At 45.2% G+C, this 27,459-nt stretch overlaps 1 long non-coding RNA gene across 1 annotated transcript in view; it reads left to right on the forward strand.

Moving 5' to 3' along the window:
• LOC116447150 overlaps window positions 1-27,357 on the forward strand; it is an 84,960-nt gene extending 57,603 nt beyond the window's left edge. Inside the window, exon 3 of the long non-coding RNA XR_004241499.1 lies at window positions 26,524-27,357. This is a non-coding gene — a long non-coding RNA (uncharacterized LOC116447150). The remainder of the gene's footprint in view (window positions 1-26,523) is intronic.
• The last annotated feature ends 102 nt before the right edge of the window (window positions 27,358-27,459 follow it).

Below are 27,459 nucleotides of genomic sequence, written 5' to 3' on the forward strand. Positions count from 1 at the left end.
TCCAACACCTTTCTCTGTAAAGAAATTGCTATGGTAAAATGCTATTTATGCTGAACAAATACCAAAATCATCAGAAGACCTATTGAACAATTTAACCCCACACATCCACTAACTTCCAGAAAACAATTCCCCTTCAGTATTTGCCTTTTAGAGGGAGAAAGAAATGCTGGACACTGGTTTAATTTCAGTTTGTATATCTCCAGATCTACACAAAAGGCATTAGCTCACTAAGTTTTGTGCCTTTTATTAGGAATGACTTACTGAAAAAGAATGTGTTTCACTTTTAGTGACCCTGAGCACTAGGAACGGACGAAGAATTGATTTTTTGGTTTGCTGAGGGAACTAGGAATGTGTGAGGAAAATGCTTGTGGGTTGATCCCCTCAACTTTTTTCATCTTCCCACAGAAGTGTAAAATAAAAAAGCCAAAAAGGATTGCGTTGGCCCAAGCATTTCTTTGACATAGAACACAATATGTTGTTCAGAAAATGTGAAAATGAAAGGCTTGGAATGCTTTCACCAGAAAAAAACCCATGTCAGCTCCTACTGCTGGGAATGAGTAAGGTCAGATCCCCTGCTCACCTCCTCCTGAACCTCTTGTGTTGGAGCAAACCAGCAGTACCTTCAAACAAAACAAGAAACTACCGTATAGTGCAATAAAGAGAATTTCTTGTGCTTGTCTCTAGTGATTCACCTGAATTTTACAAAGGAGCAATAGTGTCAGCAACAACAAAACCCCTTTGCCAGAATTTCCAGTGGCAAAAGCTTTGACAAAAGAATGGAAATTGCACCCATAATACCATTTTTTCCAGATTGCTTCAGTTTTTATTTGAGAAAAAATATGGGAAAAGTGTTTTGCAGCTACTAAACCCTAAGCTTTTGTGTCTTAAATTAAAAAAAAAAAAATCAATCTTTGAGTTTTTCAGTGCAACTTCAAAAATGCTCAAACATTTTTAAACAGAGAAAGGAAAAAGGTTTGACTCATTCTCAAGTACTTCTCTAAACCAAGTCACATCTCTGCAGATTTTTAAATGCACTGTGGTCACAGACCCCAGCTTCTTGTGGGTTTGTACTCACAGAATTCATCACAGGCTCTTATTTGCTTTCAGCTTAGAAAGGGTGATACAACTGCACATGAAGCTTTTGTACTGGCTCTCAGATGAGCTGGAACATTTTCTGGTCTATTTTCCAGCCCTGTGACAAATAAATAAACTCTTTGATGTTACCAGCTGAAAGCCTAATTGTTCCTATAATGATTCTTTGTTAAGTTACCTCTTTGCTCCTTGCCTGTGAAGATGTTTTCCATTGCCTGGGTTCAAGATGTTCTCTGAAAGGCCATTAAGTGTTACAATTATGTGGCACATTTGAGGACATTTTTCATAAAAGTCTTTGGAAACTTTGAATCTTGGTTATTAAAAGGTGTTGCAAACAAGTGTCTTGAAAACCAAGCAAGATAAACTCGAGAGTTTCACTGGAATGAAGCTGCTCTATTTTAAGAGCTCTGTTTAACTGTTCTTGTGTACTGTCCATTCTGGTAATTTTGGGGAGGGAGTGCTATTAATTGGAGAGGCATGACTAGAGAATGGCTTTCTTTGCAGGAGCAAACCACTCAAAAGGGGAAGCCTTGTTTGCTGCAGGGACATGATCTCTTACATAGTCCAGCATGTTCTGGCTGGGTCCAACCTGGGCCCTCCCCAGCTCCTGAACCTTGGTCCTTCTCCCATGGAATCAGATGACCCTAAAAGCTCTTGCTTGCTTAGGGGCAAGACGTGACCTCTTCATTTTCCCTCTGCAGAGCACAGGAAGCATAACTTCCCACCTCTCATTTACAGGGATTGCTTGCTGAGTTCTACCATGTTATTCCAACAACAGTAAATTTGCCTACTTGGCTCTTTCCAACAGTTGAATTTCTTTTTCTCAAGTCTCCCTTCTTCCCCAAAGCTAATTCCCCATCTGTGTTTGTTTAGCCCTATTAATACAGCTCTGACACAGAAGTGGCCATTGTATGATATTATTTATGCTGTTCCATTTGCAGGAAGAATATCTTGTTTCAGTTCAAACTCATAGGTCAAATTTTCTAGTCCCTCTTTATTTATTTATTATATGGAAAACTGCAATGTTCAGCTCTGGGCCATTCTCTACCTTTTGCCCCACCCCTTCATAACTGTTTAAAGCTGTATGATTCTTCCTATTGCTCCTTGATGTGTTCTCCTATGTTTGCACTTCCTTTTGTTAGTGTTGGGGCATGAAAGAACACAATGAAACACTAAATAATATGAGGTCACGGAGTCAGCCAATGGAATTGTTTAAAAGTAAACAGAGAAAATGAGTGTAAACCATCTTCAAAAGGACCAGAGGCTGGGAACTGACAGAGCTTTTAGGCATTAGGGAAGGGTGGCCTTTCAACAGATGCAACAGACTTAACTCGTTGAAGGAGAGAGTTTGATCAATTTATGTGCCATTTTACATGGAAGAGCTGTTTGTGATGGCAGGAGTGAGTCTTGGCAAGCTAGAAGGTCTCTCCCAGCCCTAACAGCTTTTCCTTAGGGAGGAAACATCCAGTTCCCTGTCTGACCCACTCCTGCTTGCTTCCCTTGCCTCAGCGGATTGGAAAGCTCTATTTCCATGCTGTGGGAGAAGTTGGTCAGCAGCATAGGTGGCCATGTACCTCTTTGTGGAGGTATGTTTGGGCCAGGAGGTGGTGACTGCTTGGCAGGATGGTCAGTGGAGTTGCTTGAGGTACCAAGACATTCCAATTCTGGTGGCACCTGCCAGAAAAGGCTGGCTATTTTGGAGAAAAGCCTTTGAAATAGGAGTCTGAATGGGCAGGTTGAATTACATCCTCAGGTTTAGGATCTGTGTTGAACAATAGACCAGGCTGCTCATGAAAATAAGCCATTCCCTCCAGGTTAGGCTTTGCAAGCAAACATCCAGCTTGATTTGTTAACAGCACAAAGTGCCTAAGGGAGTGCAGAGCAGCTTATTTCTCTGAAGGCAAGGAAGAGCATGATTGAGTACAGGACATTTATCATCTGGCCTAGATGTAGAGCATCATGAGTGAAAAGGGAATACATGCCAAGGGGTTAGTAAATTCTGGGTAGACAATCTCCAGGCTGTTCAGCTGCCTGAGGTGCATCAAATAAAGGTCTGATAGCACTTGCTCCTTCTGAACACAACAGCTCCTCTGGCTGTTGGGAGAGCTGAGCCCATTCCATTGTGCTGCCAGAGGGGTTGTGCCTCTTCCCCTCTTCTGGCATCCTCGCTCATGTTCTTGTCCCTTGGCCTCATCCTGGCTGTGGCACTGGAAGCTTCTCTTGGTTTTGTCCCCCAGATTTGATATCTGCCTGCTTAGGGTGTGGAATCAGCTGGAAGGAGGCTGGGGGTTAATATAAGGGCCAGCCCTGAGAAAAAAGGGGCAGGAATGTACAGACCTAAACTGGGGAGGAGAGGTGGAATGAGGAGCAGGGCTGCCTGGATTAGCAGGCAGCCAATTGCTGGATCAGCTCAGCTGACTGTGCCCTCAGCCCATGAACAGTAACTGCACCTCAGGTTTGTGGGGATCATGCTGGGGAGGGAGCTGAGCTGGCACAGGGTGCCAGATACCCCTGGCACTGCCCAGCTGTGCCTTTTGTTAGGAGTGTTAAAAGCATTTCAGCCGAAGAAGAAAGTGGTGAGGCAAGACAAAGATGGAATCCATTCCGAAGGAGAGACCCTGCCATCTCATAGAAAAACCCTGGCATCACATGCCCTGGTGGAGACTTCAGGTTGGCCTAATTTAATGAAATATTCATGTTGTGGTTTTCCCAACTCCTACTGTGAGAGAAGCTGACATCGATCACCAAAAGCCTTCGACAGAGAAAATTGCCCTTGTTGAGCTTTGATCTATTTCAACATCCCCCTTGGCAGCATCTTTTCACACCTTCATAGATCTGTACATTTACTCCCATTATTTGGTTCCAGGAGCTGCTGAAGTTCAGGTGTCTCTCAAGAAGCCTGTGCAGGCACGTGTTGATTTGGACACAGAGCACATCCTCACAGAGCCAGCGTGCAGCATCCTTTGACAATTTTGATATGACATGCATTAACATGTCAAGGCATCTTTTGCACAGCTGACAAGTGTGGCACTTTTTACGAGCTAAAAAAGGCAGTCATGAAATCCTGCATCATATTGCTGGCTCTCTGCTATCTTGTCAGCATTGTCCTCCCTTGCTATGCAGAATCAAATTGTGTGCCTGCAGAATTTGATAAACTCTAGCACTTCACACATCTGCAACAGGCTAACTTGATTACAATAGTTTAATTCTTCTTGATATCAATGAACTCCATGCACAGTAAGATTAATTATTGCCGTCACTTTGTCAGCTTCGTAATAGGAAAACATAGATTCTGAATGACAGATGCAAATTTGTTGGGAGGAGTGAGTTCACCTCACCTGCTCCCCAGGCAGGGAGAAAACCTGCAAAAGGTAAGCTGACCTGGGGAGGGATGTGCAGGCTGGAGCTGGGATTATCACTTGCTCTTAGATGTGCTATAGATGTGCTTGTTAGTATCTAAACCAATGCCTGTCACCCCACCAGAGCATCTCACAATTACATTTGCCCAGTGTCTCGGTTTTGAAAGACAGGTGTCTGCTAAGGAAGGCAGAGGCCCCCCTTGAAGTGGCAGATATAACCCCTTTTCCCTCCAAGTTATTATATTTTGAAATCAAGAGCCTTTAGGCGAAGATGTGGGAAATAGGAATAACAGTTCTTTACTATATATATATATATGTATATAACCAGTCAAACAAAACAACAACAACTATGGCAGTAACAGCAATCACAAACCCAGTGCCAGCCTTCTCGGCTGTCAGGCTATTTCCCCTCGGGTGCAGTTCCGCTCGCAGCCGGCAGGGGCGCTGGCGGCTCCCGGTGAGCAGGGCAGGTGCGATGGTTCCCCCGCGGCTGCAGGGGGCGCTCCGGAGCGAGCTCGGGAAACCCGCGGCTCTGGTGCCCTGGGATCCCGGGAAGGGATGGAACAAAGGCTTCACAAACCGCTGGGCAGTTGATCCCGGGCTCTCAGGGACAGCAGGCTGAAACGGCAGGGACGAACGCAAATCCCGGGTGGCAGACGAGATGTATCCAGATGGGAAAAACCCACGGAGGCCCAGGCAGGCAGGGCGAGCAGGGCTACAGCGTAGCGAAAACTCGAAGCAGCAGCGGAGCAGGGCAGCCACAGCTCGGTCTCCAGCAGGGCAGGGAAAGCGGCTTTTGGGGTCCCGGCGTTGTTTCCAGCAGGAAGAAAGAACGGCCAAAAAAGAAAGAAGCAGCAGCTCCTTTCTCTGCAGCTTCTCTCCCCGGACGCTCAGAGCGAACTGACCCCACACCCAGGTATAGACAAAGGAGTAGCCAGGTCCGCCCCACTCCCCTTTTGTCTTTCTTAAGTACAGCTATTTGTCCCCTAGCAACATGCATATGGGAGAAAATTCCTTTAACAGAGAAAAAACAGACTAAACTAAAACCCCAACATTATCCACCCCGAATTTTTTCCCATACTAACATGTTACATGAAACTTAACTTTTTTAACCATATAAGTCTATGCATTACCCAAATTATATACAAATATACATGCTGGTACTGATACAAGTACAGAGCCATGGGTAGTTCACCCTAAAACAAGGTCCCCTTGAGGTAAGCATCGGGTCTCTCCATCCTTTTGCATCACCCACCAGGTGCAGCCTGGTCCCTGAGCAAAAACAACCCCACGGATGGGTTTGTCTTTGCTCAAGGCAGACTTTACCCAAACAGTTTTTCCAAGCATACCTCTCATGTGCACCACTGGAACCTTATCCCCGTCTGTTGTTTGTAGGGGTTCAGATTGGGCAGGGCCTGCTCGGCTGGTGGAACCTCGAGTGTTAACTAACCAGGTGGCTCTTGCTAAATGCATCTCCCAGTTTTTGAAAGTCCCCCCACCCAGTGCCTTCAAGGTGGTTTTAAGCAGTCCATTACACCGCTCAACCTTCCCAGCTGCTGGTGCATGGTAAGGGATGTGGTACACCCACTCTATGCCATGTTCTCTAGCCCAGGTGTTTATAAGGCTGTTCTTGAAATGAGTCCCATTGTCAGACTCGATTCTCTCAGGGGTGCCATGCCTCCAAAGGACTTGCTTTTCCAGGCCCAGGATGGTGTTCCGGGCAGTAGCGTGAGGCACAGGGTAGGTCTCCAGCCACCCAGTGGTGGCTTCTACCATTGTGAGCACATAGCGCTTGCCTTGGCGGGTTTGAGGCAGTGTGATGTAATCAATCTGCCAGGCCTCCCCATACTTGTATTTGGACCATCGCCCGCCATACCACAGAGGCTTCACCCGCTTGGCCTGCTTGATCGCAGCGCATGTCTCACAATCATGGATCACCTGGGAGATACTGTCCATGGTTAGATCCACCCCTCGGTCTCGTGCCCACTTATAGGTGGCATCTCTGCCCTGATGACCTGAGGCATCATGGGCCCATCGAGCTAGGAACAGTTCTCCTTTATGTTGCCAATCCAAGTCTATCTGGGACACCTCTATTTTCGCAGCCTGATCTACCTGTTTGTTGTTACGATGTTCTTCATTAGCCCGGCTCTTGGGGATGTGAGCATCTACATGACGGACCTTCACGGATAGCTTCTCTACCCGAGTGGCAATGTCTTTCCACTCTTCAGCAGCCCAGATTGGTTTTCCTCTGCGCTGCCAGTTTGCCTTATTCCACCTTTCCAGCCAACCCCACAGAGCATTGGCTACCATCCATGAATCAGTGTAGAGGTAGAGCTTTGGCCACTTCTCTCTTTCAGCTATGTCCAGAGCTAATTGGACAGCTTTGAGCTCAGCAAATTGGCTCGATCCACCTTCTCCTTCAGTAGCCTGTGCAACTTGTCGTGTGGGGCTCCATACAGCGGCTTTCCATTTCCGGCTAGCGCCTACAATTCGGCAGGAACCATCGGTGAAGAGGGCGTATTGTCTTTCACTCTCTGGTAGCTCGTTATATGGTGGGGCTTCTTCGGCACGTGTCACCTGCTCCTCTTCTTCTTCAGAAGATAACCCAAAAGTCTCACCTTCCGGCCAGTTCGTAATTATTTCCAAGATCCCAGGGCGACTTGGGTTTCCAATTCGGGCGCGCTGCGTGATGAGGGCAATCCATTTGCTCCAAGTAGCGTCGGTGGCGTGATGCGTGGAGGGAATCTTTCCTTTGAACATCCACCCCAGCACCGGTAGTCGGGGTGCCAGGAGGAGTTGTGCCTCTGTGCCGATTACTTCTGAGGCAGCCTGGACTCCTTCATAAGCTGCCAGGATTTCCTTCTCTGTGGGAGTGTAGTTGGCTTCAGACCCTCTGTAGCTTCGGCTCCAGAATCCCAGTGGTCGGCCCCGAGTCTCACCAGGCACCTTCTGCCAGAGGCTCCAGGATAGACCCTTGTTCCCGGCTGCAGAGTAGAGCACGTTCTTCACCTCTGGTCCTGTCCTGACTGGGCCAAGGGCTACGGCGTGAGCAATTTCCTGTTTGATCTGGGCGAAGGCCTGCTGCTGTTCAGGGCCCCAGTGGAAATCATTCTTCTTGCGGGTAACCAGGTAGAGAGGACTCACGATCTGGCTGTACTCGGGAATGTGCATCCTCCAGAAACCTATAGCACCTAGGAAAGCTTGTGTTTCCTTCTTGTTGGTCGGCGGAGACATTGCTGTGATCTTATTGATGACCTCAATGGGAATCTGACGTCGTCCATCTTGCCACTTTACTCCCAGGAACTGGATCTCTCGGGCAGGTCCCTTGACCTTGCTCTTCTTGATGGCAAAACCAGCTTGCAGGAGAATTTGAATTATTCTCTCTCCTTTCTCAAACACTTCGGTTGCGGTGTTCCCCCACACAATGATGTCATCAATGTACTGCAGATGTTCTGGAGCCTCACCCTTTTCTAGTGCAGTCTGGATCAGTCCATGACAGATGGTGGGACTGTGCTTCCACCCCTGGGGCAGTCGATTCCAGGTGTACTGCACGCCCCTCCAGGTGAAGGCAAACTGAGGCCTGCACTCTGCTGCCAGAGGAATGGAGAAGAATGCATTGGCAATGTCAATAGTGGCGTACCACTTCGCTGCTTTGGACTCCAGCTCGTACTGGAGCTCCAACATGTCTGGCACGGCAGCGCTCAACGGTGGAGTCACTTCATTCAGGGCACGATAGTCCACAGTCAATCTCCATTCCCCGTCAGACTTGCGCACAGGCCAGATGGGGCTGTTGAAGGGTGAGTGGGTCTTGCTGACCACCCCTTGACTCTCCAGCTCGCGGATCATCTTGTGGATGGGGATCACAGCATCTCGATTTGTCCGATACTGCCGGCGGTGCACTGTCGAGGTGGCAATTGGCACTCGTTGCTCTTCCACTTTCAGGAGCCCAACTGCAGAAGGATTCTCAGATAGTCCAGGCAAGGTGTTCAATTGCCTAATGCCCTCTGCCTCCACAGCAGCAATCCCAAATGCCCATCTGAGTCCTTTTGGATCTTTGTAGTAGCCATTCCGGAGGAAGTCTATGCCCAGAATACACGGGGCCTCTGGGCCGGTCACAATCGGATGCTTTTGCCACTCCTTCCCAGTCAGGCTCACCTCAGCTTCCAAAAGGGTCAACTGCTGTGATCCCCCAGTCACCCCAGCGATGGATACAGGTTCTGCCCCCACATGTCCCGATGGCATTAAAGTACACTGTGCCCCAGTATCAACCAATGCATCATATTTTTGTGGCTCTGATGTGCCAGGCCATCGGATCCACACCGTCCAGAAAACTCGGTTCTCCCGTGCCTCTTCCTGGCTAGAGGCAGGGCCCCTCTAGCCCTGGTTATCATTCTTTCCCTGGGTGTACATGCTCGAGGTACCTTCAAGGGGATCCGACATATCATCCTCCCTTCTGTAATGCCTGGCAGCTCGGTCACGGGAGGCTGGGGCTACTTTCACCTTAGCGGAACCCCCTCGGTTAGTGCCTCCCTCCTTGAGTTCACGCACCCGCGCTGCCAGGGCAGAGGTGGGTTTCCCATCCCACCTTCTCATGTCTTCCCCATGCTCACACAGGAAAAACCACAGCTCAGCTCGTGGGGTGTACCCTCTCTCTCTAGCAGGGGGACGACGGGCTCTGACTTGGGGGCCTGTGACTCGCACTGGTGCCACACTGACCCTCCTCATCTCCTCCCTCATCTCCTCCATCTTCTCCTTCATCTCCTCTTTGAGGTCCTGGACCACAGCAGAGACATGAGCTTTTAGCGGGCCATTGATCATGCTGTCATAATGCCTGAGCCTGTTGGCAACAGAGCCCACTGTTTCTCGGGTATTGTCAGCATCAATCGTTGCAATGAAGGTGGTGTATTGTGATGGCCCTAGCCTTGCCAGGTTCCACATCATCTGTCCTGTGCACCTGACCTTATCGGGGTCATTATCATGCTGTCCATCCTTCCCAAAGAGTACCTCTAATATTGCCACCTCTCTTAGCTGTTGGATCCCTTGCTCGAGTGTCTTCCACTGCATTCTATGATGATACTCCTGCATTCTTTCTTTGTGAATGAACCTTTCTCTCACACTCATTAAGAGCCGCTCCCAAAGAGAGAGAGGCCCTGGCTCCCTCACAAATATCTGGTCCACACCTGGGTCCTGGGTCAACGATCCCAGATACCTTGCCTCACCACTATCCAGTTGCACACTTGTGCCCATAAGGTCCCAAACCCGAAGCAGCCAGGTGGTATAAGGCTCACGCCCCCTTCGCACAATGTCGTTTCGCATAGCACGGAGACTGTCGTGCGACAGGGACTCAGTGATGACTTCTGGCTCTGGCTCTCCTGCTGGTTGTGAGGGCCCTGGTTGCCCATCATCATTAACTGGTCGTACTGATTTGGTCTTATACTTCCTCCTTTGCACAGGGGCGACTGCTGCTGGCTGTGGTTGTCCTTGTGGTTCAGCTGAAGCCTGGATGGTTGTAACATCCGTGGGTTCCACTGCTGCACCATCGGACTCACCCTCTTTGGGGCAGGGAGAGGGTTTTTCACTAGCTGAGGAGGTGTATTCCCTTAGCAATTGGCATATCTCCTGGCGCACCTGGCCCATCTCCTGGCACATCTCCTTGCGCACCTGGCCCATCTCCTGGCATATCTCCTGGCGCACCTGACCCATCTCCTGGCATATCCCCTGGCGCACCTGACCCATCTCTTGGCACATCTCCTGCATCCCTTTTGCCAGTACCCCCACCCAGTTTGGGTAGTCCATTTCTGAGGTGGACTGTTGGGCAGTATCAGTCTGTGGGGCGGGATCTCTAGTGTCTGGGGCTGTGGCAGGCTCTGGCTCTGGGGTAGGATCTCTAGTGTCTGGGGCCGTGTCAGGCTCTGGGGCAGGATCAGGCTCTGGGGTAGGAACTCTACTCTCTGGGGCCATGTCAGGCTCTGGGGCAGGATCAGGCTCTGGGGTAGGATCTCTAGTCTCTGGGGCTGGTGTCCGGGTAGATATCCAAGCCAATCTCAACTTATCCTTGAATGCTAAATAGAGTAGGCCTATCAGCAGCAGATGGTTAGTATTCAGAGGGAATTTAAACCCTTCGAAAATTGATGGGGTGGGCCCAAAGAACTGGTTGAGGGGTTGGGAGAAAACTTCTCCTGGTGTCATTTCCTCACAGAAGGTACCATTGTTAACATAACCCCAAAAACATGTGCTCAGTGTGTGATAGCTGTTTATCCATGTGCCCACATTCCGGAGGAAGTTAAAAACCCATGAATTCCTCACCTTCTCGACCCATAACGCAAGCTGGATAACAGCAATGGTAGCCTTAGTCAGAGGACCCATATTCAAGTAAGGAGCTGCAAAGGGGAAGAATATAGCCACGGCTACATGCCACCCGAACCAGGGTAAACTAGACCACATAGTGCTGCCTAACAAGGTTCCAATATCCAGCACACAAAATAAAGTTATCGAGGAACTGTTATTCCTTTTTCACCTCTATCTCTTAATGCCCTTAGGCCCCACGTTGGGCGCCAAGATCTGTCTCGGTTTTGAAAGACAGGTGTCTGCTAAGGAAGGCAGAGGCCCCCCTTGAAGTGGCAGATATAACCCCTTTTCCCTCCAAGTTATTATATTTTGAAATCAAGAGCCTTTAGGCGAAGATGTGGGAAATAGGAATAACAGTTCTTTACTATATATATATATATGTATATAACCAGTCAAACAAAACAACAACAACTATGGCAGTAACAGCAATCACAAACCCAGTGCCAGCCTTCTCGGCTGTCAGGCTATTTCCCCTCGGGTGCAGTTCCGCTCGCAGCCGGCAGGGGCGCTGGCGGCTCCCGGTGAGCAGGGCAGGTGCGATGGTTCCCCCGCGGCTGCAGGGGGCGCTCCGGAGCGAGCTCGGGAAACCCGCGGCTCTGGTGCCCTGGGATCCCGGGAAGGGATGGAACAAAGGCTTCACAAACCGCTGGGCAGTTGATCCCGGGCTCTCAGGGACAGCAGGCTGAAACGGCAGGGACGAACGCAAATCCCGGGTGGCAGACGAGATGTATCCAGATGGGAAAAACCCACGGAGGCCCAGGCAGGCAGGGCGAGCAGGGCTACAGCGTAGCGAAAACTCGAAGCAGCAGCGGAGCAGGGCAGCCACAGCTCGGTCTCCAGCAGGGCAGGGAAAGCGGCTTTTGGGGTCCCGGCGTTGTTTCCAGCAGGAAGAAAGAACGGCCAAAAAAGAAAGAAGCAGCAGCTCCTTTCTCTGCAGCTTCTCTCCCCGGACGCTCAGAGCGAACTGACCCCACACCCAGGTATAGACAAAGGAGTAGCCAGGTCCGCCCCACTCCCCTTTTGTCTTTCTTAAGTACAGCTATTTGTCCCCTAGCAACATGCATATGGGAGAAAATTCCTTTAACAGAGAAAAAACAGACTAAACTAAAACCCCAACACCCAGGCAGCCTAATTTTATTTGCAGGTATGTGATGGTGAGGATGGAAACTAGGTGCTGCCAAATGTTTGTCTTCAGGAGACTGTGCTATGTATTTGCCTCTCTTTATCTCTTTATAGTGATCGTCTCTGGGCAGAGTGGGTATGAAATGCCACCAGATCAGAGCAGCAATGATTTCCACTTGCTCTGTGCTGCTATAAATGACTACCCAGGAAAGCTGGACTGAAAAGCTGCCTCCTGCTGCTGCAGAGGTGACAGACATAGCTGTTATTTTTGCTTTGTTATTGTGCACTGGCATTCTCCTGCAAAAGTTGAGTTACGGATTGGTATTTAATACTCCACATTCATACTGGTATGAGGGACTTCAGTTATCTTACTGAATGGGTAATGCTGGATGCTGGAGCATCCAAAAGCTGCTCTAACCAGTCCAGGGTGTGGAAGGCTCTGAATCAGGGAGTAGTGGCCACCTCTTTACCCTCCCAACTTCATCCTTGGAATAGGGAACGGAGCAGAGCTTGGAGCAGGGAAGAAATGTGCTTGTTTTGGGGGCTGAGTTTGGTAAAGTGAACCTTCTGGGACTACAGCTGGAAAAGGCACAGGCTGGTATTTCATGACATGAAGTGTGGTTTTCTGAATGGATCTGGTCTTTCTGGGCGTGTTTCTCCTCATTTGCTGGGCCTGCTGCACCTGCACAAAGTTGGACCAGATGATCACTGTAGGTCCCTTCCAACTGAAATGTTCTGTTCCACATCAGTGAAGCACTAAGGATCCTGTTTTATCTTGAAGCAACAGGGTGCTGCAGTCTTCCCTGCCCAATGACACCAGCAGGAGAAATGATGCACTGTGCATAATTCCTGTTTCATTTCCTTTATACACAGTGCATATATCACTGTGGTGGCAGCTGGGCCATTAAGGACTACCCAAGAGCTGCCTCCAATATATCACACACATGAAAGGATGATATTATGAGGGCTTTAATGTCATATGATGATCCCCTGAAATTGTTTGTCAGCCTCCTGTTTTGGACTGGTCTGAGGTTAAAGCCTGCTGCTGATGGCTATACCTGCCACACAGTGTAATTCACACAGTCCTTCTCTTCAGAGTTTACTACCTGAAGTCATCTACTTAGGGGAAGTGAATGATGACAAACTACAGGAATATATTTAACCTTAACTGTTATTAAATGATAGCTCTTCTCACTGCTTCAGCTGTCAGTGATCAAATAGATACTTGCTAATGACTTCTGCTTTTAAATTATGTGTTGAAACTCCTGAAATTCATCAGAGGCAGTCATGCTAACATTTTTATAGCAGTGAAAAAGGACAGCTAAGGTTGGAGGAGGGGAGTAATCACTTGCAAATCATTTAGCACAACAGCTCACTAAAAACCCCACATTCCTGCCCAAGAACTGTGCTATGGGCTGTGAATCCTAGAGCTCAAGGAGGGGGTTTTAGTGAGTTGTGGCTTTAGAATGAGCAGAAAGGACTGTCCTGTCATCAGTGCCAGCCAGGGTAACCTGATGTCAGCACAAACAGTTCCTTAGATTTACAAGGGTTTTTTTCTCTTCCTGTACCTATGCAGTCTTTGAGCAGTGCACTCAGGGCACGGGGATTGGGTCAGCCACGTCTCTTCTGCCTCCCCTTTGAAGACAAATTGTCTCGCATGGGGGACAGGCAAGACTTGAACTGGCAGCATTGCTCTGCTCGAGGTACCAGAGCACTAGGTGTGCTGAAGGGCAGGGGTTAAAGCTTTCTTGGTATTCCTCGAAGTTTCATTTTATTTTGGCATTAATGACTCTCTTACAATCCTGTCTGCAAGCCCCAAAGCAAGATGTCCTTCCCTGGAGGAAGCTGGTATAGGAAAGCAGGAGATGGCACTTCCAGTGGAAGCTGACAATCCTGTGCAGTTGAGACCCTCACCACGGGGTTTTTTGAAGGCTCACAGCCCTCAGACATTGCCTGACCTTTGGCCTCACTCTTATCCATTCACAAACCAGGAGTTAGCAAACACCATCTGCACATTTTTTTCTGTGCTTTTATGGCTAGGTGGCAAAAATGTCCTTCTGGTAGTGCTGTTTATTCAAAAAAATAGCATAATATTTTTATTTCAAATAATTTGAATTACTCAAACCTACAACCTTGCCCCATCCTTTGCTAAAATTGACACCAGATAATTTTGCAATGGGGCTGTCTATCAAATGTAAACCCAGTAGAGAGACCCCTCGTCTCATTTCTCCAAAGCTACAGAAGACTCATTTTCACTTTTGATTCAGGCTGGCCTTGAATAGGTGACCTATCTGAATGGGAAGGACTTTTCCAGTTGCTTCAATTGCTCATTTTACAGTAATTTTGATCTTGATTCCTTTGATGTATTTCTACTGCTAACCTTTTTAAAATGACACATAATTCAGTGTTTTTCTCAAATGCCTTGCCTATACTGAGAAGCTCCTTGATACAAATCAGCCATTGTTGTATTAGGGAGAGGTTCAAAGCAATGCTTGATACTGCAGGGCAAGCTAATGGCTCAAAACCAGAATCACTACAAAGTGTAGATGTCTTTTTTTTTTTAATCTTTTTTTTTTCCCTCTCTGCTCAAAAAAATCACATAAAGTATATTCTCAGTAGTCAAGCATACAGGAGGCGGAGAAGGTGTTTATCACAGCAGCTTGAGTGCTGGAAAGGGACCATTTCAAAAGGACAGAGGATAAAAAGCCATGAATCAATATTGCTATGCGCCTTCTGCTGCTGTTTATTTGAATCCATTTGTTTTGCTGACATATTTCCCATGTGGCTGGAAATGCTATTTCCTTTGATAGCATCAGCAATTGATGTGTTGCGTTTGCTGTACAGCGAGGTGCATCACAGGCAAAAGGATGTTACTCTGCTCTAACTCTGCTTTCAGAATAAACAGCATGTTTCACTTTTATCTCCCAGCCCTGCAGCCCTGTGTGTGATGGGCACTGGGTTCTAGCAGGGAATGAGCTGACAGACAGAACAAATTGCTGTTGACCAAGGGCACAATGTTATTTTTGTTGCATGAGAGCTCCGGGATTCTGTGTGATACAAGTTCTCCTGGAGTGAAGGCCACCGAGGTCTGGCAGCTCTGCTGCTGACACTGGGCACCAGGCAGTGGTGGGGGGATGATCACTGGAGAGAACTTCTAGAAGGTTTTGAAGCTGGAAGAGACCACTTCATCAGAAGCCAGAGTGTTCATTGGGGGGTGATGCTGGTTACAGAGTCCACTGCTTCCTTCACTGGCCACGTCTCCTGGTTATTTCCCTTCACTGTTGAAAACATACCCCTAACTCTAATAAACCTAATACAGTTTGCCATTTGCTGATTGCAGCGGTGTAACAAATGGTGTGTGTTTATTCAAAAGTTGTCTAAATCCACAAACTTAGAATGCAAAGAACTATAAAAGATAAAATATTTCACTGGGAACTGACTTGGTCACACTTCGAATTACGGAGAATTAATTTTTTTAATACCAGCTTTAGGCTGGTATTTTAACAAACCCACAGCTCCTATGAGAACATGCAGACATGTTCTGTTAAGCTGTAAACTAGTGTGATGTGTTGTGCAAAAGTAAGAGGAGAAAACTTCTATTTATCTGACTTCCTTTCAGTGCATGTTCTGAGAAGATGACACTTCTGCTGAAAACTTCCCACTCAGGCAGTAGTAATTTTAATGAATGGCATACCATTTTATGTCAAAAAGGCATCTTGGTCCCTGTCATCATTACTGGTGTATGGAAAAAGCAATTATATTCTCTTTCAAATTCAACAAGGGAAGAGCAGCTTTGCAATGAATCACAGAGCTATTTATGTTTGCGGGGAGCACAGGGGAGAGTGGAGTGGCAATAGAAAACACTTTCTGTGTTTTGCCTGCTTTCAGTGACCTAGAAAAAAGGTTTTTTTTAGCCTCTCCTTAGTTACCAGAATATCCATTTTTCTTTTTTTGTTTTGTTTTGTTCTCAAAGCCTGGCACCTGCAGGAGGTGATTTCTGAGCTCTTTGAGCATTGCATCAGTAAATGGGGAAGAGCACATTCTCTCTTTGTAAAAATGTGCAGTCTCCTATAGTTTTTCCTATTCAGGAGCTGCTCAAAGGGACATACCTTTCAAACATAATTCTTGCTATTCAGAAGGTTGTGCTGAACAAAGCTGAGGTTGGATACTGACCTCTTAAAGGGAATTCTTCCCTTTTCAACACAAAGCTGGTTGCATTCCAGCTCAGACAGGCTGCTGCTTCTGCTTTTTGAAAGATGAAGAAGCAGATAACAGCATAAAGAGACTTGAACTGCTGTGTGCCATTTGCCATTTACCTGAGTCTTACTGTGCACGTTCATACAGGAATTGTGAATCTCTGGCTTCAGAGCAGTGAGGGTGTGGAACCTGGCACGGCGAGGTTCAGCTTCAGGAGACTTCTCCCATTGTCTGGATTGTTCCTTTTATCCTGTCCAACATCTGCTCAGTAAATTGTGCAGGGCAGAGATTTGCTGCCAAATTACTCTCTCCTCTGGTGCTTGGTACAGCAGAGCCCTGGGACTGGGCATGTGTTTCCAATAGACTCCTGCAACAGATGAGAAATGGCCTGAGTGCTGTAGTCCCTTCCACCAGTGTTGTTCCTACTGGATCAGGCTAAATTCCTTTCGGGCAATGTGGAAAGCTAGAGACACTTCCTGGCAAGGTGCAGAGAAGGAAGAGCTTGTGCATAGCAGCATGGGTTCCCTGAGATCTTGTAATCAGCTTTCCTAAAAGGAAGGATGGTACATTAGTGCTAAATGGCAAACACAAGCCGTGGTACATCCTTCTCCTGACTGCCCAGAACTGCCACCTGCCCAAAGTGCCTTTGCTTTCAACCTGTGCAGCCAAGTTTTCTTCTGGTAAAAGCAGAGAATCAGGGGCAAGATGGAGAGGGAAAACACTGGGCCTTATCTTCACAGAGCCAGCACGTGTAGGGCCTTATCTTCACTGAGCCTTATCTTCACAGAGCCAGCACGTGTAGGGGTTTCACACCCAGATCTGTGAACTAAGAAAAGTTCCAGGAACTCCTTACTTATCTGAAGTAAGTGTCCCAGACTGCTTGCAATGCAGGGTGTTTGGGAAAAGAATATGGAAGCTTTCACATTTATTTAGGTGGAGATTTTGAGTGTTTGGTTCCAAGGCAACTTCTAATTTTATGAATTTAAAAATCAGCAGCCAACTTGTCTCTGGCATCCAACCCATAAATCAGCAGCTTCAGTTCGTTGCAATGAGCTGAAGTTCCTTAAGCTTTTCAAGAGAGTTCACAAACACACTGAATTCTAAGCTCCAAGTCTTGAGGATGTAGCATTTTTTAGCAGTATCTGAAGTGTGTTCTCATAAACCATTTCTGACAGGTGAATGCAAGAGAGAAAATGTGGTTCCAGTGTGTATATTGAAAGCAGATGCAGCAAAATGAGTTCAGTGGCTCAGAAGGGGGCAGCTGTTGCAAAGCTTGACATAGAAGATAAATTACGAGGTGCTATTTCTGGCCTCTGGCAAAAAGAAAGGTGGGTGATGGAAGATTGACTTGAAAACAATCACTTTAAATGATTTTGGAATTGTATGAGCTGGAGATATGCTGCATTTCACTGATGGATGTGTTCAGAAGCTGACCTAATTCCCCTTATTATTGTCACATGGGCTTTTCTTCACCTGTTTCACTTACAGAAGAAACATTTAAAGAGAACTTAAAGTAATTGCTGTCTGTGAAAGTAATGCATATGACAGGCTACTTGCGACCTCTGTTATTTAAGTCAGTTATTTAAGATTACTAAGTATTTAATTTGCTTTGTCTAATTCTGTTAGTTCCTCCACAGTGATTTATTTATTTGGGGTTTTTGTTGTTTGTGTTTTCTTTTCTTTGTTTGTTTTTTTCACACACAAAAGTTAGCTTCTTCCATAAAGCAGCAGATAAAAGCTCACCAGTAATAATTCTTACTGTGCCTCATCAGAGAATGCATGAAGGAAAACTCTATGAAGGGTGGTTAGATTCAGCTGAGACTTTTTGCTGTAACAGTGGAGCAGCCTCTTTTCTGCTTTTCTTAATTATGCATTACAGCACTGAGTTTTGCAGTGAAATTTCCACATGCCTAAAGCCACACTAATGAATACGCATAAAGAGAAGTGATTTGTTTATTATTGTTCCCCGTCCCTTTTATTTACTGTAAATAAAGCTTATTCTGTTTCTATTTCCTCCTGCATTGTTTTCCATTCACTGTGTTGTTTTTTAGCACCTCCATGATGATTTTGATCCTGCGTGACATTTTCAGCTGATATTTATCAAAGAAATTGCAGCACTGAATTAAGCCTTTAAAAGCTTAATCCTTCTGTTCTAGACCTAGGCATGCGTCAAGCTGGTGGTGTTTGGAATTAGGAATGCTATACTGGCTCTGCTGCCGCCATAATTCTGCCAGCAAAAGTTGTCCTGGTAAAGATTTATGGCTTAGAAATTGTTATCTAACAGCAAAACAGAATGGTTTTGAGCACATGAATATAAAAGAGTGTTTTCTTTGAATTCTGCTTTCACTTCAAGAGAGACATCTATGAAGCCAAGTGTATAGGTCTCTGATTTAGGAATAGAATCTGTCCTGGTGAATCAGTCTTGAAACAGGGAAGGAGCAGCTTGCAAGAGGGTGTGGCAGAGAAACTGATCGACCTGAAGCGTAATCTGTTAATGCTACTTATTGCCATGGAAAAACCAAAGAACAGGATGGGATTTAATACTTTTTCTAACATCAGAAGATGGCATTTAAAAGGTGCTTTAGTCACAGACTCTTTGAAAAGCCTCATTCTTGTATTCTTATTTCCTGATAAGTTCTACCAGTTCTACAAATAGTTGACAGAACCAAAGGTGTGAATTTAAAATTTGGTACATATAAAAAACCTCCTAGGAATGCTTTTGCCTTTTCTTATCACTTTTCTGCTGATATGCTGCCAGGAATTCCATATTTATTTTTTCCTTCATTCTGGCATGAAGTCAGAATTAGTCTTCAATAATGCTCGTCAATGTTCTTGCTAGTTCATTGCTTCCTCTTATTACACAGTGTTATATGTGTCATTTGCATCTAAATTCCTGCAGTCTGTGGCAAATTTGGGACAAATCTGCTATTAGAAATAAAAAATTTGAAGCATAATTTTGATGGGAAATTTGAAGCATAATTTTGTGGATTGATTCACTTCCCTACTGTTGTGATACAGCAGCTGGTCAGGGATCAAGACCCACTGTGGTGGGGGCTGTGGAAGAGAAAGGCGACGTCTGTCCCTCACATACCTCGCTATCAGACAGAGCTAATGAATGGATATGGACAGGGAGGGAGGCACCAGGACATATGAGCCACTCTGAGTCAGAGAGTTGCAGCAAACCCACAGCCTGACACTTAAGGATTTTATTGACGTAACGTCACAGGAGAATTATAAGGATAATGAGGATAGTTTCACAGATACTTATAGCTGCCTGGGAAAAAGCACAAAGGTGCCTAAGTGAGTGTTTTAACAAGTGGGAGATAAGGGCTTTTATCCTGAATGGATTAGAGGACAGAGTTGGTTTCCTGACACTTAATGAAAGACAAGAACTGGATCATAAAGAACTTTGAAAGTGAAGCTTCTGTTTGATGCAATGGAGAAGAGGGTCCAGAAACCCAAGAGGAGTCTGAGATGATTTAGTAACCTGGTCGGTTTGCTGGATAAAGGGGGGAAATAGCCACGTCTGTTGAGGGGAAGAGAAAAAACCAGGCCACTGTAACAAAGGAAAGAACCTGCTCAGGAGACCTGCACCTTTGGGGGAGTAAGAGAGTGTTAGAATCTTGACTTCAGAGAAATTCAGTCTTTCAGTGCTGACAGGCAATGATCTTCAAAAGCACACTGCATTTGACCTGAGGCCTTGGGAAAGGCTTCCCAAATTATGTGGTAGCACTGAGATTGTTACTGTGTAATTAAAAAGAGATTTGTTATGTCACTGGGTGGAATATGTAGAGATGTAGAAAATTAGGTTTATGGGATTTAGTAACAAGATGGAGGATTTTGGATGTGGGTTTGTTCTTCTTCTTTCCTCCTTCCTCTTCACAAATCTGGGTGTTCTTTTATTGGTTCAAAAAACCCGCAGTGCAGAACATGAATAATTAGTTATTGGATTATAAGTAAAAATAAATTAGTTGGCATTCCATAATTGGATAGATTGGACTTTAAATGGCCTTGGAAGTTAGAACTCGGGACCATTTTCCACCTTGTTAACCTAAGAGGCATATTCCATACAGCTGTGCTATAGATAAGAAATAATAAACATCAATTAGAAGAAGAACCCTGACGTCTCCTGCATTTAAATCTGAACTCTGAGTAGTACAAGAACTCGTGAATCAGAGGCAAAACGACAAATAGAGAACTTAACAAGAGAGTGTGGATGCCAAAATGCTACCTGAAGCAGTTTTCAAGAGGGGCAGGATGTGGGACACGAAGGCCCAGGCCAGGGCAGCAGCCAGGTGGAGTGGTGGGACTGTGCCCAGGGAAGAGAAGGGAAGGAGATAAAGTTGTGAGTCCAGAGGGAGAGTTAAAGACATCTTTGAGGTTTTTGATATGCTGAGGTTGTATTGCTGCCAGAAAGGAAGGGAGGAGAGAAAGTGAAGCCAGGGACACAAACACAACATGGGCGGGGGAGGAGAGGCTGAAGGGAAGAAATAACTGAAGAAGTAGGAACAAAATTAGAGAGTACTGAGCAAAGAAGCCAGACGAGACAAGATTGTGGGTGGTGAATGATGCCACAGCTCTGGGCAGACTGAAGAGGATGAGGCTGAAGCGCTGATAGAGAAGTTTGATTAAGATAAGGCCACTTGCTGTGCTGGGAAGAGCAATAATCGTGAGGGCTAGAGGCGGCACTGTGTGCCTTTGATCCTTGAATAACAACACATAAAACCCCCTTGCATTTGTTATTTCTGTGTTTAACTGTCTCTAAAACCTCTTTTATTCGTGTAATTCCTTTCACCCCAAAGTATTTTACAGAGGACACTAATTTTGGCCTGCAGAGATTTGGGAGTGAACCAGAGCAGGTGTCAATTCTGGACGATGCAAAATGGAAAGTGGGAGGCAGCAGCAGGTCCCACAGAATACATGGGTGTACCTTCCTTTGAGAGTATTAAGTTGAAAGCAGATGAAAAAACCTCTTTTAAAAAATTAAAAATGAAAAATAATTCTCTTTACAACCTTCCCCACTTTGACAGCTTATGGGGAAAAAAAGTTTTAATGGACCAGTATCTCCTCTCTTATAACCATGGAAATAAAACAGTCTGGTTTAAAACTGAAGGCATGATGAATTCATGCATTATCTTCCAGCAGGAGGAACTGTGGATGCTATTTTTCCATTTTCTGAGAAAATACAAATAATGAGGAAGTCGATATCCAGTATCTGATACAAAACAAAGACTGGGCGCGCACTCTTTTGTTGCTGCACGATGGTAGCTCACGCCAGCCCAGATCAGTGCTGTGCAAATTATTTTCCAGAATGCCTTAGATGTGAAACCCAGTGAAAGATGTGATGAAGAAAGCTTTCCTGTCTGATTAAACAGCCCTAGAAAGGCCTATTTTTGAAATAGCAAGAGAACTGCTGCTTAACCCCTAAAAACATTGTGAAAGACAGTAATCAGCAGCAGGGCTCTGCACGGTAGGGCAGCAAAACATTGCTCTGTAAGGAAGGCGCTACTTGTTCTCCTTTATGTATGGTTTTCATTTGTGCAGTGATTCTTCCTCCCCACCCCAGGCTCCCTTCCCACATTTCCCCCTGAGAAACTCACTTGTGGCTACCAGAACTATATTCTAGGCCTTCCAGTAATCTGCTGCTCACTCCTGGTGAGGATGTATCGCACCCACAGAGCCATTATTCAAGCAAATCCCTGACTTACATTATCACTATTTATCAGTTTTCCTGTGTTATTGCTCAGAAAACCTTTTCTCCTCTGTGTTCAGCCCTGCAGATGACTGGCTCCACCTCTAGGCCAATTACAGTTGGCTCTACAGGGTGAGAGCTGCTTATGCTCAGGTTTTTATTTTCATTTTGGAGAAATCAAACCAGAATGTTTTGTTGCATCGATGGATCTCAGTCACAGGCACATTTCTATTGTTACACTTACCTGATTAAAGTCTAGGAGGAAGGAAAGTTTTCACTCTATTCACTCTTATCATGAAAAACTCCCAAATATTTCCTAAACTTCTTACGTAAATATGTTGATAATGTCCCTTTAAAAAAACGATCCTCACTACTGAGAGGATACTGTTGGCATCAGGTAATATCAAAATACTTTTCCCTTTTCACTTTTCACTTTTTTTTTTTCAAATGACAAAAGTTCTCATGCTTTTATACCCAACACATTTTTATATTTGCATTCTCTGCTAAAAAGCTGGAAAGGGAAACATGGGTTTAAGACTAAAGCTCAAAAGCTTTGGGAGATTCTCTGAAAATGTCACTTAGTGCATACTTTTATGTACTTTATTTTACTGGAACCAAAGTTTCCATGGACTCTCACATACACTCTGAATGCATTCTGAGAAAGAAATTAAATACTTAATGACAAAATAAACAAAATCTGCTCTGGGAAGTCTATAGAGTTTGCTTTTTGCTTTTAGTCAAGAAGCACTTATTTGATAAATGGGGTGCTTTTAGAGATCTTAAAAGAGATTGCACACCCCAGTGGAGGTGGAGGCTCAGCACAAGATTACTGGGAGATAATGGAGCAAGTCAAATGGGAAAACATGATGAAACAGCAGAAAATTTACATGCTGTTTTGCTTCTTCCTTTTGCATTAATAAAACTGGGGCTTTTGTGTTTATTTCCAAACGTTGCCTGTTGCTGGATGTGCCCACGTGCTGGATGACCTTCCCAATCCCGTGGTCCCAGCTGTGGACAGCTAATGCCAGGCTGGGAAACAGCACTGAGGAAACAGCCTGGGCAGCTCCAGCTGCCTGGTTCTGTAAGGGACTGAACACATTTTCAGAGAGTCTTTTCTGTCGCTTGCCCTGGCCCAATGTCACCCAAATAAATGAGACTGGCTGACCAAAGGCCCAAAAACCAGCCAAAACGAGGTTACTAATGAATAGCAGCCAATATATTTTATTATTTAACAGGAACTCCCCTTGATATTGGCTTATGGGACAGAATAGTCTGGTCATGCCTGTAGTTAGAAGGATTAACCCATATCGCATGCCACAGAAATGCTTGTAGTGCAAGCAATTTTTGCTTTATGATAAAAGAATTGGGCTTTGTCTTGGTGCTGTAAAACCAAACCCAGATGAGCAAAATACATGTCCTGTTTTACAGGGTACACATGCCACCCACCCTGCAGCCCTCAGGGCTGGGCTTAGGACACTTTTATGTGCCTGAGTGATGTGACAGAGCATCCAGAGTGTGCTCAGCTGTGGCTCTGGTCCAGGGAACATGGCTGTGCAGGGCTGGCTTGTCTCCTGTTCCCATGGGCCAAATACTGAGCTATTCTCATATGCAGGAACTCAGTGACAGAGACCTTGAGATAATCCTGTTAAATAATTTATGAGGGAGGAACATGTCAGGACGTGGCAGAGAAAGGTGACAGGACATACACAACACAGGGCAGGTATGGAGCAAACCTTAAGCTCTGACCTTAAACAGAGCTTGTGGATAAAAGGGCACTACTTTTATGGGAAGCTAGGTGAGGCTGGTCTTGTTAATTATAGCAAATTAGTGTACTCAGGACCCTCACACCAGGCACAGATGATGCAGGGAATTGGACCAATAGTGGGGGAAACTGGAAAAATTTCAGTGCATATACTCCTGTAATCATTGTGCCCTTAATATCTTGGTGGTGAGAGCATTCAGACAGAGAAAGGGGAGCTGGTTTGAAAATGCATTTGTGTTTTAAACATTTTCACACAGTTCTGGGTTCTGTCCTCTTTGTAAGGCTGAGAAGTAGAATACAGCCTTGCTGAAGGACAGAAGCAGAGACACGCTTGAGCCTTGTGTAAAACTATCCCATGTACCCTAAATGCAAATTATCAAGCTGACTTTTTGCGTATGCACCCAGGGGTACCAGGAGCAGACCATGGTGCGACTCCTTTGCTCATTTCAGGAGAATATGAGCTGATTTGACTCTGTATTTTTGCTGTGCCCTGCAAAGCAGCTGTATGGGACAGCACACGGAAAGAACAGACATCCCTGGAGTGCCCATGTTCGGCTTTGATCAGCAGCTCACATCTACCCTGCTGTTCTCTGCCTATTCCTTGCCTGCTCCCTAGCTGTGCACTTCTCTTCCCCACCAAAGGCACTCTGCTGGCACCTGGCAAGAGCACGCTCCTGCTGTCTTGGTGGGAATTAGCTGGAATTTCCTTTGTTCACAATAGACCTTCTGCCTGTGGAGGATGGCAAGGATTGTTCCTCTTGAGGCAGGTGATTTCTGCTTGGGCTGTGACACCTTCCACCGAACTCAGAAACTGATGCTTCAGGTAAAACGTGTGAACAGCCTTTATTTCCCAAGGACTAACCACATAAACTGTGTTTTTTTTGGTTTTTTCCCCCCTAGGCAGAGACCAACTGAGACATTGTGATACAATGCAAGAGACTGTATATAGTTAGTGTGCATAGATTATATATAGTCATGAAACACTAAGGGTGGTCTCTCCATCCTTTAACTGGCACGTTTTCAAGAAGACTTTACACTGATCATCTTGCCCAAAGTGGGAGTTGCTATTGAAAGGGGTATGCCACAAATTGCCAGACTGCAGAGGGCCTATCAGTTCCCTGTGCCTGAGCAAATCATCAATTGTCAAAATATGTCTCAAAAGTAACGAGCACCTAAACCTCCTTTTAGGTTTATCTGCTCTCTGCCAGCACTCAGCAAGGGGCTGTCTTATTAAGCATTGAAAGAGCTGTGTTGCATGCTCCTCCTGACACACGGCTATTTAAGGCTCTGCTTAGCATTAATTTTTCTTTCTTGTCGGAATTATTTTCTCTTTTTATTTGGTTTTTAGAACCAGAGCAATAAATCTGAAAAGCATTTTACATGCTGTGTTAGGGCTTGATTGAAACCCCCTTGAAATCAATGAATGCTTTCCTACTGACTGCAGTGGAACTGGTGCTTGGGAAATAACGAAGAAGTGTCTATTAAAATAAGGATTGTATCCATGTCATAATGTTTATTACCGATAGTGGGAAATAAACCAAAACATGCATGTCTTTTCCCAACATGCCTCATATATCATTTAACTGCTACCTATATACACCCAGCTGGGACACAGAGTGCAGAAACAGCTCTCCTGGGGTACTTAACAATTCTGCTTTATAAACACAAATAGATGAGAAAAACAAAATCCCCTTATCTGATTGATAGAAATGTTCATATAAAATTGAAATTTTGCAAGAGGAAACATCCAGCATTATGCAAGAGGAAACATGCAGTCTGCTTCTGAGAACCTGGAAGGAAAAGCTTCCTTGTAGTCTCATTTCTGTGAAGATCTGTGTAGAAAATATTTCTTTAATGCCTCACACTTTCCATGGATGGGTACTCTTAGGAAATCTCGATCTTCCTTTTTAATTTGTAGCAAAGCTTGTGGCTGCGACCTGGTTAACAAAAGTTGTGAGCCAAAAAAAAAAAAAAAGAAGCGAAAAAAATATGATGAAGATGTAACAAAGGCTTGTAATACTTGTCTGGGTAATTACATACAGATCCAGGAGGCTGAAATGAAAGTGTGACATCTGCATGTTACTTTGTCATCAAAATTGCTGCAGTCTACTGATGAGCTAGTTACAATAGAGACAAGTCTCAAGTCTCCGAGGATGTTACAGAGATGTGAGGATCCTCAGGTCTTGACAGAACTGCATTTTTATGTGGTATTCTCAGCTATTAGCGAAAATAATTATAGTTGTGGTATTTCAAAATGTAACTTTGCCGAGAAAGTATTTAAAGCCTGAGTCGAATTTTCGCATGCTGATGAGGAAAAAAGGAAACGGCAGAGAGAAGTCTGCGTGCAAAAACAAGGGCTGCTGCAGTGATGAACAATTTGATAGTGCCTTTATCAGCGTGCAGGCGTATTTTGAATAGCATGAGCCCTGGATGACTGTTGCAGCTTGTCATTTGCCTTATGGGAGGCAAGAAAGGGCTTCTTGTTTGATTGGTAAGATGAGCTGCCTTGTTGCACAAGACAATGGAGGAGAGTAGGCAGAGAAATGCTTGGTGAAGTATTTCTTAAGCTTTCTTGGATTCCTGCCACAAGGAAGTGCAGTGAGTGTAGTCAAAGTGAATGGAGCGTTGTGAAAAGGAATTAGAAGGGCAAGGTACCTTTAAAGATTGTGGTAAAAACCCCCAAACAAGCACCAAACCAAACCAAACCCAACCCACAGCTGGTCAATAAATTACAGAGATGGTAACAGAAATAGGTGTGGGCAACAAGAGAGCAGGAAAGAGAAAAGAAGGCTCTTTAGAATTGAAAATGAAAAGAGGAAATTCTAGAACTGAAAAATGCTGGGTTTGTCTTACTTTTCCACTGCTCTTAGATGTTAACATAAGCAGTTTTGAAATCAGTAAAACAAAGATAAAACTCTGCTGATAAGAGTAAGTTTCTGATTCCTCCTCAGGTCACGATGTTTTTAAATACTGGCAAACAATCTGAGACCCACTCCTGAGATCAGCAAGAGCAGATGAGTGGGAGGCTACAGTGGAGTTGCTCTGAGGGCTGAGAACACAAACATGTCTTCCTTGAAGCAGTGAAGATATGCAAACTCCATTTACTTTTCTTCGTGGTTATCAGAGAATCACAACACTTACCTAAGCTGAAAATGGTTTGCTGCTTTAGCTTTCCAAGTTTAACATCCATTATAAATGACTCTACTGGTGCTTGCATTACATTGCACATTCAACTCATTAAACACAAATTGTAGCAGAATGAACAAAAATGTCCTGTCTGTTCTCTTTCCAGATGTGGTTAAGGTGTAGATAGAAAAAAATCAACAGCCAAAGCAGGCCTGTGAATATGCTGAACTTGTTATCTGAGATCTGTGCATGATGTGCCAAATCAGCTTTTGGACTCTGAGACCAAATTGTGACTTGCTGGTGCTTACCAAGGTGGAAATTGGAGAGAAATGTCAGTTGGTTTGAGCAGAGCATTGATGTTCAAGGTGTGATCTTTACATCTAAGGGAAACATTGTTAGTTCAAAAATCTTTAGTTACTTCAAAGTCCCCCCAAGCAACAGGGACAAACTGTTTTCATCACCTGCCGTTATCAAAGTGACTTGAGATGGTTCCACAGTGCTGTGAAATCAGTGGCATCTTCTGCTTTTATAAAACAGAACGATTTTGTTTCATGCTAAAATAGAGCCTGGTGCTTCTATTTGAAAAACAAATGACATGTTTTTCACTTTTTATGAGACATTTTGGAAAGAAGGCAAGGCACCTCTGATTTTAACTACGTTCTTCACTTTTTTTTTTGTTTGCCAAGCAAGATCAAAAACCGACACAGTGGAAATCTATTTTCAGTAAAAACCCACTACCTATTTCCGTACTTCCATCACAG

The sequence above is a fragment of the Corvus moneduloides genome, chromosome 8 (genome assembly GCF_009650955.1).
Source record: "Corvus moneduloides isolate bCorMon1 chromosome 8, bCorMon1.pri, whole genome shotgun sequence".
Classification (NCBI taxonomy): Eukaryota; Metazoa; Chordata; class Aves; order Passeriformes; family Corvidae; genus Corvus; species Corvus moneduloides.